Raw genomic sequence first — 12,280 nt, 5'->3', positions numbered from 1 at the left:
TTTTGTTAACGTTAATGTTTTTTTTATTTGAGGCTCTCATTAGACCTCAAACATTCTCTATTGGATTGGAGTTTAGTGATTGTGATGACCAATCTAAAGTTAATATATGCTTTCTTGCTTCCATACAGAGTTCGCTCCTATGTTTCGTATCATTGTCTTTTTACAGTATCCAATCGTGGTTATTTTGTCGCAAAGCATTTCAGCCGACTTCACTAAACTATTTTAAATAGGATTATTATTATACCGACGTACAGGTGAGAATGAGCATGAATGAGGTCCATGAGCAGAGAACAATCCTTAAAAATAAAACTTTTGAGGTTGTTTACCCTCGTTTTAATAAATGTTTGTCCTTTTTTTAGCCAAATAACTCAATACAAACGTTGACACATCTGAAAATATTACATTGCTCCAAACACGGTTGAAGTTTTCCTGCGTCCATTGCGACCTCTTTTCGATTTGTGTTTTTATACTCTCGCAACAATGTTGCTAAGGAGAGTATTATAGTTTTGTTCACATAACGGATATAGGGTTATATATACCAAAGTGATCAGGGTGACGAGTAGAGTCGAAATCCGGATGTCTGTCTGTCCGTCCGTCCGTCTGTCCGTCCGTCCGTCCGTGCAAGCTGTAACTTGAGTAAAAATTGAGATATCAGGAAACTTGGCTCCATAAGAAGGTTAAGTTCGAAGATGGGCAAATCGGCCCACTGCCACGCCCACAAAATGGCGGAAACCGAAAACCTATAAAGTGTCATAACTAAGCCATAAATAAAGATATTAAAGTGAAATTTGGCACAAAAGATCGCATTAGGGAGGGGCATATTTGGACGTAATTTTTTTTGGAAAAGTGGGCCTGGCCCCGCCCTCTACTAAGTTTTTTGTACATATCTCGGAAACTACTATAGCTATGTCAACCAAACTCTATAGAGTCGTTTTCTTCAGGCATTTCCATATACAGTTCAAAAATGGAAGAAATCGGATAATAACCACGCCCACCTCCCATACAAAGGTTATGTTGAAAATCACTAAAAGTGCGTTAACCGACTAACAAAAAACGTCAGAAACACTAAATATTACGGAAGAAATTGCAGAAGGAAACTGCACCCAGGTTTTTTTTTTAATTGAAAATGGGCGTGGCCTCTCCCACTTATGGACCAAAAACCATATCTCAGGAACTACTAGACCGATTTCAATGAAATTCGGTATATAATATTTTTTTAACGCCCTGATGACATGTACGAAATATGGGTGAAATCGGTTCACAACCACGCCTTCTTCCAATATAACGCTATTTTGAATTCCATCTGGTGACTTTTCTGTATAATACGAGTATATATGTACATCAGGAACCAATGATGCTAGCGGAATAAAACTTTACAAAAATACGATATTTGAAAAATATGTAAATAACGTATAATGAAATCTCGATTATCACTTTATCATGCGAGAGTATAAAATGTTCGGTGACACCCGAACTTAGCCCTTCCTTACTTGTTGAAAGTAGGTGTTTTATTGCAGTAGTGCTGCATTTGGTCTCAGATCTCTGAAGTCTGAGATATACCTAATCTTTTCTTAATCAAGAGTTGTTTAGTTTTCCTTAGGCTGAGCATTGGTTTCTTCTCAAAAAGGAGAACAAAGGCTTTGACATAAGTTTTCAGATTCTTTTCGTGATTCTTTTCTTTTCCTGGCTTGTCATCTACATATGTATGTATTTTTCCAGTTTCTTTATAATGGTCAGACCAACTCTTCACATACTTATGTACAATTTGTATTTAGATATTTTGCAGTTTTTATAATAGTCTATTTGGACCTTTAAGATGCTTTATTAGAAAGACTACTTTTAAACGTTTCTTATACTGAGCACTCATTTCTCTTATTTTACGGCACAACGTGACAAATCAATCAGATCGAATCTGGCCGAATTATAAGCGTTAACGACGACAATTGAACATACATATGTACATATGTTAATTTGCAAACATTCAAAAGAAAAAAAAAAACAAATATTTTTGAACGCGCTGCTTTTTCTTAGATTACATTAAAAAATTGCAGTTTTTAAACGAAAAATTAACAGTTAATCGTATATATAACAAAAACAAAGTGGGCCGGATATTCAAAAATCCGAAGTTCGAAAATCTTTATATTAGGTACATACAATTAAAGGCAGTATTGGTTCGATTCAATGCATTTTTGACATACAGGCACACCAATGTCAAAGAAGGATTATCCCCGAATTGCTATTATATAACATAAAAAATAAAACAATGCGTTTTTATAAGCAGCACTATGTGCTTCTGTTGAGCTTTATTAAAAAACTAACTACACTTAACTTTAAGGTTTATAATCTAACCTATGCTTGAGCCGGCCTACGTGACCAAAGATGCTTGGTCAGCTAAAAGGGTTTGCGCGTGTAGCGCTCACCTGCAGCTATTTGGTTTTGGGGGAGAAGACATGGTTGCGCGTGTTTCGCTCACTTAAGAATTTAGCGGATGCGCGTTTAGCGCAGTTGCACTTTTGGTTGTAATAGGACTCCAAAGTATGCAAACGGTTTGTATGTTTCTAGCATATAATGTGGGAATGGAATTTATGTAGAAGTTCATAAAATATTGTGTTAACTCCTCCCTCCGAAATATCAAGCGTCCCCGCTTGATTAATTAAAAAAATGGGATGTCGTTAAGACTTCTATGCTGCGTCCTTTTAATTACTGGCATTTGAAATGATTCCGGTTTGCTAATAATTATTTCAGGCTTTACGCGCCTTTTACATCTGAAAATTGAGTGAATAAACTGGATTTCACTAAAAGATTCAGAGAACTTATTTTTTTAATGTTTTTTATATTAAGCTCTTTCATAAGTTTTAAGGATAGAACTTCCTCGAACTCTGAATTTGAGTTTGAATGTTGGATTAAAGCAGGCAGTGGTCTCAAGCTATGTTGTTCTAAAGTTGTAAAATTCATGTTATTTATTCTTATAGTTTCATTAAAGATTCTTATCAAATATGATCCTCTTAATTTTCTAGTATTATTATTTGCAGTAATATTTCCTTCGAAATTATTTAAAAGTATCAATCCATTATTTATTTCTACAATATTTTTAACATGTTCCGTATTTGTTACGGTGCACTTATATGGTTTATTCCTTATTAAATTTTTTATTCAATTTTCGTTTTCCAAATTAACAATTTGGGTTTGTTTGCAAATTTGTATTTCATTTATTATTTTACAATCTTTTTCTATACCATAATATTCTTCATTATACTTCAGTATTTTTTCAAAATTTATCTTTAAAATAGTTTCGTTTTTACTTAAAGGCTTAATTATAATAGATTTGCAAATTTCTTTACCGGTTTTCGGTATTTTTATCATATAAATTAGTAAGTTTTGTTTTACAGCAATTTGAACATCTGCAAAATTCAGAGATTCTTCTAACGAACCAAATTGCAGATTCTCTTCGATACAAATTTTATTTATTCTATGCGCTTCTTGATTGTTAATAATAACTGAGTTAATAATGTTCGCTTTAGTTAAATGAATTGCTCTTTTAATATCTAACTCATCTTTGATTATGTCAATTTTAAATTTATATTTAAGTATTAGGGCGGTTTGAAATTCGTTACTACTTCCTAGAGACTTTATTAGTGAGTTGCTAATTTCTGTTATATTGTTTATTCTTTCTAAAATGTTTTTGTTGATTATTAATTGTTGGTTGTTATTCTCGATTACTTCTTTAAATTTGCTGTTGATGGCTATTAAATCGTCATGGTCGGGGTTGCCAGCTATCCATTTCCAGGCTGATCCTATGTAGTCTAGTGATCTTTTGTTTTTGTATTTAGGTAAAATGTTATTAATTGTTATGTTGATATTACTGATTTCGTCTGTTATAAATGGGTAAAGAGGGTTGTTAGCTGGAATGTTTCGTATGAAGTTTCTGTTCAGTTCCCGTAATATTGTAGAGTATTCTGTTATGTTTGTCATGTGGATAATCCGGTATGTTCCTGTTTGAATTTTGCCAATTCCTTCCTCCATCATTACGATTTCTGACTGAGTGTAATCTAACACCTCAACCAACCATCGCTTAAAATAAAGTTCAGGAAAAAGAGAGATCTAAAAATAATAAAAATGTTCTGAGTTAGTTTCGTATGCGGTCCTTGTGAACTATTTTGCCTGATTCTGTTTTTACAGCGGAATGTCTGTTTTCCTTAACTCTTTCCTCTTTGTACCTTTTTGAAAGTTTTGTTCCTAATCTTTTATTCTGTTTAACAAAAATTTTGTCTCCTGTTCTATAGTCAATAGTTTCCTTTCTATATTTGTTATGATATTACAGGTCCTTTTCCTGTTTCTCTTTTAATTTTTCTAGAACCTTTTTCATAGTTTCTTCTCTGTTAATGGCATTTGAGGTAGGTCTACCGAAGAATATGTCAACAGGTTTTTTCCTGTAACAGAATGAACAGAATGGTTGTATTCGTTTACAGACCATTCCATTAATTCGTCGAAATTTTTATCAGAGTGTTCCTGTTTTAAGCATCTCATAATTTCTGATATTGTTGAATGGAACCGTTCTATTTGTCCATTCACCTCGCTTTTATAGGGTGGTGCAGTGAATATTTTTATATTGAATTCGTTTTCTAACATGAATTTTATTGGTTGAGAATTAAATGTCCTTTCGTTATCGAAAACTATAGCCATCGGAATTCCAAAATAAAATATTATTTCTCTTAAGGGTTTTTTTACTGTCTATACTTTTCCCGTCTATTTTCTTTATAATGGCTAATTTGGAAAACTTGTCAATAGAAGTCAGTACTTTATGTTTGTCTGTTGAGAAAATGTCTATGTGAATAGTATGCCCTGAATATTCTGGTAAGGGTGTAGCTCCTAATTTTACATTGTTTGGGTGGCGATCATATTTATTTTCTTTACAAACTTTGCATAATTTTGTTATTTTTTTTTATTTTTTTCGACATAGCGGGGAAATAATATTTTTCCAAAATCTGTAGCTTATTTTCTTTTTCGTTTCTGTGAGCACGATTATGTTCCTCGATTATTATTTTATCTTGGGCCTCGGTCTGAGTAATATCTTCAACTACTATTTGTGTGAAACGAATTTTGTAATTTGCGAAATGTAGAGGGTAGATTGATTGGATTTTTAGCATAATGTGCTCTGTGGTTTTTATACCATTGATTACCGATGGATTAAGATATTTCTTTAAAAGCGATTTTAGCGATTCTTCATTGTAGGTTGTTTCAGTTATTAAGTGCCTATGGTACGTAGGGAAAACTATTTCGAATATTGGTTCTTGAAGACGTTAATGGGTATTTCTACTGAAGAAATTAAATTTTCGGAAGAGCTGTCAATACTGTGGACAGTCATTGAATTTAAGTTAGCGATTGGTGGTCGTGAGAGTAGGTCTGCGACAATGTTTGTGTTGCCTGGTTTATAAATGATTTCGTGGTTATATTCTTCCAATTGTGCCTTCCATCTCTTCATTTTTGCATTAGTATTTTTGTTGCTGAGAGCAAAGGTCAATGGTTGGTGATCAGTGTAAATCTTAACCTTTTTTGATCCGTATAGGAAGCATTTCAGGGACTGTAGTGCCCAAATTATTGCCAACATTTCTTTTTCATTGGCGGCAAAAGTTTCCTCTGCTCTGCTTAGAGTTCTTGACAGAAAGGATATTGGCCTACCGTCTTGGGAAAGTACGGCTCCTAGAGCGTAATTTGAAGCATACGTGGTAAGCTCAAAAGATTTTTCGAAATCTGGATAGTGAAGTATAACATCGTCTGACGTCAAGCAATTTTTCAGGTCTTTAAAAGCTTCTACTTGTTGTGCTGTTAGATTTAAAAGTGTCCTTTTAGACTGATTCTTGGAAACTCTTCCAAGCTCTCCTCTCAGTATTTCAGTCAGGGGTTTTGCAATTTGTGCAGTACGCCTTTATAAATCTGCGATAATGTCCGGTCATTCCTAAAAAGGAGCGTAAATCATGGACAGTTTTGGGCCGTGGAAAATTTATTATAGCTTCTATCTTTTTTTGTGTAGTGCGAATTCCATTTTGGCCAACTATTATACCGAGGAACTCGATATCCTTTTTGATAAATTCACATTTATCGAACTGTACCTTTAAATGCGCTTTTTCGAGAGTGTCAAATATAATTGCAAGATTTCTAAAATGATCTTCTTTACTTTTGCTAAAGATAATTATGTCGTCAACATAAACGTAGCACCGAACGCCGATGTGTTTCCGTAGCACATCATCCAAAGTGCGTTGGAAAATGGCAGGCGCATTTCTTAAGCCGAATGGAAGTCCAAAACATAGTATGGCAATGAGGAGTTTAGTCTAAAAAATTGATATTGTCACTAGGGGTTGCTTCGATCTCTTCTTGTTCTTCGTTGTATTCGGGTTGGTAGTCCTGTGAAGACTCGTAGTACCCTTCAGGATATTCTAATATTTCATTATTGTATTCTATTGGGTCAGTTTCTGTAACTTCAGTATTGTAGATCCGTTGCATTTTATTAGGAGTCTGTATTATCTGTGATGGTGGTCTCTTACTAGCTTGATTATTATTAGCCTGCGCTGGTCCATTACTAAATGCTTGTGGTTTGTTACTGAATGTTTGCTGCCTATTATAAAATGTTTGATTTTGTTGATACTGAGGCCTATTCTGATAATTTATTTGCTTCGTTTGAACAGAGCGATAAACTTCCATTGGTGTAGGAGGTTTTGGAGGAAGAGGTGGTCTAAAGTTTGGTTGCACTGTGACGTAGTGTCGGTTTTGTCCGTACTGTTGATACGAATTTGGTCTAAGGGATTGGTTGTGAACATTTGTAAGTTCTGGGTAAAAGGGTCTTACTTGGGGTTTGAATGAGTATGACCTTGGTTGATTGTGGCTAATGGGTTGATTGTGGCTAATAGGTTTGGTATTGGTCGGCAAGCGACTGATACTATTTGTATGGTTCGTCCTGTAATTCATGTTGCCTAATTTGAGACACATATTGAGAGCCTGTGGTAAACTGGTTGGCTCCTTTACACTTAACAGACTGGGTAAGTTACCGTTCAGACCTCTTATAAATGTGTCGAGTGCCTTTTCTCTATATGTCGTTGTCATGGCATACAAAGCTTCTTCACCTAACTCCAGGCAATCGATTTTGTCTAGGATAAGCGGGAGATATTGATAAACTTGTTGAGAAAATTCTTCAACAGTGCTACCCCGTTGTGCAAGTGTTGTCATTTGATATTCCAACGTGCTAACGTCTCTCTTGTCTGAGTAATGTAACATCAGACATTTTTTTATCTTACCCCAATTTAATGGGGTGTGGTAAGACTCAAGGGCCGTGTCAGCTTCGCCAACTATCTTGTGTCTTATTGTATGCAGGATAGCAAAATATTTTGGGGTGTTCTTATTCTGTCCGTACATTAATAATATTCTATCTACCGATTTCCGCCATGAACTGAATTCTCCGTTTTTACCCGAAAATTCTCTTAAACATTTTACCACATCCGGAACTCTTTCGGAAGCGTCCACATTAATGCTAAAATCTACAGGATGTTCAACTTCTTCTTCGATTTGTGGGTGTAATATGGTCGAAACTGTTTCCGATATTAACGAAACGAGTTCTCTTTTTTGATTAGGAGTGAAAGTGGAAGGGATGTTAGGAGGGGAAACGTTAGTGCTGGATGAGTGCAGATTTAATCTCGACAATGTCGATGCTATTTGTTCTTCCTGACTCATGTTCACTTGTTTCTGATTATTTAAATTAATTTTTTTTTTTTTTTTTTTTTTTTAACAGTGTTAACTTTCCTTATGTTATAACAATAATTATTCCTTTCACATAACCTTACTTACTAATAATCTTAATATCAAACTTACATAAATATCATTTGCATTTTCCTGTGTTGATAATGTTTCCTCCTTTGTGTGATTAATTTAGATTTCTCCTCTCGTAGTGGTATTTGTTGTATTGGTTCTATTTGATGAATTAATTTAAATCTTTCCTCTTGTAGTTGTATTTGTTGTATTTGCTGAATTAGTTTAAATCTTTCTTCTAGTAGTTGTATTTGTTGTATTGGTTGTATTTGAGGAATTAACTTAAATCTTTCCTCTAGGAGTTGTATTTGTTGTATTGGTTGTATTTGATGAATTAATTTAAATCTTTCCTTTTATAGTTGTATTATTTTACACTTGTTTAATTTATTCTAAATTTCCCCGTCACGCACTTTTTGTTCAATGTATTTGTATTTAGCTTATGCTTTTCGTTCGGCTGGGTTGATACTGCCGTCCTTTTTCCGAAAGGTACTAAGGGGCCGAGTACGAAATGTTATTTAGGTTTCGTCCGCGAGTATAAAAATATTATTATTTTTTCCTCACGGTCCCTGCTCGGGCGCCACATAAAAATAAAACAATGCGTTTTTATAAGCAGCACTATGTGCTTCTGTTGAGCTTTATTAAAAAAACTAACTACACTTAACTTTAAGGTTTATAATCTAACCTATGCTTGAGCCGGCCTACGTGACCAAAGATGCTTGGTCAGCTAAAAGGGTTTGCGCGTGTAGCGCTCACCTGCAGCTATTTGGTTTTGGGGGAGAAGACATGGTTGCGCGTGTTTCGCTCACTTAAGAATTTAGCGGATGCGCGTTTAGCGCAGTTGCACTTTTGGTTGTAATAGGACTCCAAAGTATGCAAACGGTTTGTATGAACTGAGACGAGTAGGTGCTTGGCACAATGGTCGGCAAATGTGTTGAGCCTGATCGACTTCGCCGGGGCGCGAAATATGGTTATCTGTAGCACAGGAAAATTCATCAAGCTACCTGTCTCCGGATCGAAAAGCCACACGTTTCCAGTGTTTTACTCTCTGTCTACGCTCTGATGTCCTAGCATTGACTCGGACCACTATCTTGTTGCAACGAAGATACGAGCCCGACTCTGTGCACCAAAAAGCGCACGGCAACAAACACAAAGGAGGTTCGACGTCGATAAGCTGCAAGCACGACAGACTGCCGAACGGTTTTCCACTCGACTTACACTCCTACTCTCTGAGAGAACTCATCGGCAACTCGATATAAGAGAACTGTATGACGGCATTTCAAGCTTTTTACGTGTAAACGAAACCATTGGTTTTCGGAAAAGGCAAAAGAGCGATGAGCCGTTCGATACTAAACAAGGTTGCAGACAAGGCGACTTCTAAAATCTACTGCTGGAGAAAAAATGTGAGCTACAGATCTTAATAAAGAATCTTCTACAAGAGTGGACAACTACTGGCGTACGCCGATTGTTCAGATTTCTGAACAGTTCTTAGCGGCTACAATTGTAAATAAGATATTTTTGTAGATCTGTAAAGAAACAGATATCATGTTACAAATATTTATGTTCATTATCGCCAGCGCATACGAATCTAGTCTCAAACGTAGATATGTACATATTTACAAATACCCATTTCTATCAACAGTGTAATAAATGTTCATTTCGGGTATATTGATTAAAGACTGTAGTATTTAATGTATGCAATGTAAAGGATTGCAAATGATCCTAAAATAATAATAGATAAGAAATACTTGTGTATGCCGTTGGGAACATTTATGTTTAAGATACATATGTGTACATATTGCTGGTATGTACAGTAGATTAGTATTAAGGTATGTGTATTAACTCTGCATGTGGTGCATACATGAATTAGGATAAGAAATTTAATAAATAAAGGAGCTCTGGGCAACCAGAGTTGAGTACTATTTTATACATGAGCTTAACGTCGTTTTTATTTAACATTTTTGGTGACTCCGAAGTTTTTAAAACACGCGAGTGAAGTGAAACTAAAAAAGTGTGTGCAAAAAACAAAAAAAAGGTTTATATACATATAATAAATTACAAACAAAAAATTATTTAATAATAAATAACAATAAACAAAAAAATTTAAAACCAAATTCCATAACAAAAACCAAATTACATCCGCACAGGTAAGAATATTTTTAATTATTACTTAACTGTTTTATTATCTTATAAACAATTTTGTTTTTGGGAGAAAGTGGAGAGTCAAATAAAATTAGCAGAAGAACTGCAAAAACTTCATTTTTAATCCATGAGTATGGATATAAATGTAGAATTAGAAATTTAGAGAAACTCCAAAATAGTTTTGACAAAAAATGGTCAGAACTTCAACGGAACTATTAGAATTGTCAAAAGATACCAAAAATAAAAAAGATTGTTTTAAAAATGATGTTGAAGGGACGGTAGGTACGCTTTATTTGACAGCGTATGCCAAATTAAGCGAATTGATAGCTATAATTCAGGAAAATAGTGCTCCCAGGAAAATGGAATGTCTTCCAAATCCTGGTTTAGTTCTCAGACTTTCAATTCTTATTAACAGAATTAGGACAAAATATTGAAGACTGCGAAATAAACGAAATATGCTTTCTACATAGACAGCATAAAGACTAATAGAAAAAACTCGTGATACTGTGCTTGAATTTATTAGCCAACACGAAGATAAAGAGTTAACAAGTAAATTCTAGGATTTAAGAAATTGAGTTTACAAACTCAAATTAAAATCTATTAAAAAAAATGCTGCCATTTTACGTTGCCGCTGGTTGACATTCCCATTTTTAGGTTACGCTCAGTGGCAAACTTTTAAAGAATTGTTTGAGCAACTCGTAGTCTCTCAAAATGTTTCAGCCACGTATAAAATGTGTATTTTAAAAACTAAATTAAGAGGATCGGCTGCAAGTTGTTTTGCAAATCTGCTTTCAACCTCGACAAATTTTTCAGTTTCCTGGAACCTTCTTAATGAAAAATTTACTAATAAAAGGTTACTAGCAAATACTTATTTCAAACAAATTTTAGATGCTCCAGTAGTGACTGAGAGTGCTTTTAGTGTGCGAAAATTTCAAGAAAAAATTTCTGAAAGTACACAAGCATTGGAAAGCCTCAGTTTGTCTGCAGATAATTTGGTACAAGCTTTATTAAACTATACGCTTGTGCAAAAATTAGACAACAATTTTAGACTTAGGTATGAAAATTCCCTTAAAAACCCCAAGGAAATACCTACCTTAAATTCACTACAGTCGTTTCTGAATCATGAAGGGAATGCACTAGAAGCAGCACAAGCTTCAAAAACATCACCAATATTTCAAAATGCAGAATTTAAATGCATAATGGGATGTAATAATCAACACAATATATTTTATTGTTATAAATTTAAAGCTCTTTCTATGCAGGTCAAATGGAATGCAGTAATGAAAAACAAATTATGCACCAAATGTCTTAAAAAGGACACAATATAAAAGAATGTAAAGGCGAAAGTTGCCTCACCTGTAAAGGAAACCATCATTTATGGCTCCACAAAGACAAATCCTTTAAAGCAAAAAGCACAGTGATTTAAAATACTAAAACTGTGAGAATAATAAAGGCCTTATTAGATAATGGGTCTCAAGTTCACCTTATAACCAAAGAACTGAAGGAGTTGGACAAAACAAGACAAATACAAAGGAAAGAGTTAGTCTTCAATTAAAATCAATAATATAACCTTTCGAGACAAATTTAGACACCATTGTGGTACAAAATATTGTGTCTCATGCTCCCACAAAATTCATTAAAGTTAAAAAAATTCTAGAGAATATGAAACTAGCAGACCCTTCATTTAATATTCCAGGTAAAATTGATTTACTATTAAGCGCGGGCATATTTTTTGATTTGTTAAAAGAAGAAAAAATAACTATTGAAAATATGAATTACAAACTCCAGAACAGTGTGTTTGTGTTGAAAATCACTAAAAGTGCGTTAACCCACTAACAAAAAACGTCAGAAACACTAAATTTTACGAAAGAAATGGCAGAAGGAAGCTGCACCCAGGCTTTTTTTTTAAATTGAAAATGGGCGTGGCGTGACATGTACGAAATATGGGTGAAATCGGTTCACAACCACGCCTTCTTCCAATATAACGCTATTTTGAATTCCATCTGATGCATTATCTGTATAATATACTATATACATACATTAGGAACCAATGATGATAGCGGAATAAAACTTTACACAAATACGGTATTTAATATATAATATATATAATATTTAAAAATATGTAAATGATGGATAATGAAATCTCGATTATCACTTTATCATGCGAGAGTATAAAATGTTCGGTGACACCCGAACTTAGCCCTTCCTTACTTGTTATGTATGTACTATTCCCTAAGTGACTCGCGAAGCCAATAAAAAATTTAACTATTGCATTATATTGTTACCATGACTAATGATATTCTTGACAAGAAGGAACGAGTGAAGCCGAGGGTTTGGCAAGTTG

The sequence above is a fragment of the Bactrocera tryoni genome, chromosome 1 (assembly GCF_016617805.1).
Source record: "Bactrocera tryoni isolate S06 chromosome 1, CSIRO_BtryS06_freeze2, whole genome shotgun sequence".
Taxonomy (NCBI): domain Eukaryota; kingdom Metazoa; phylum Arthropoda; class Insecta; order Diptera; family Tephritidae; genus Bactrocera; species Bactrocera tryoni.
This window is presented reverse-complemented; position numbering follows the sequence as displayed.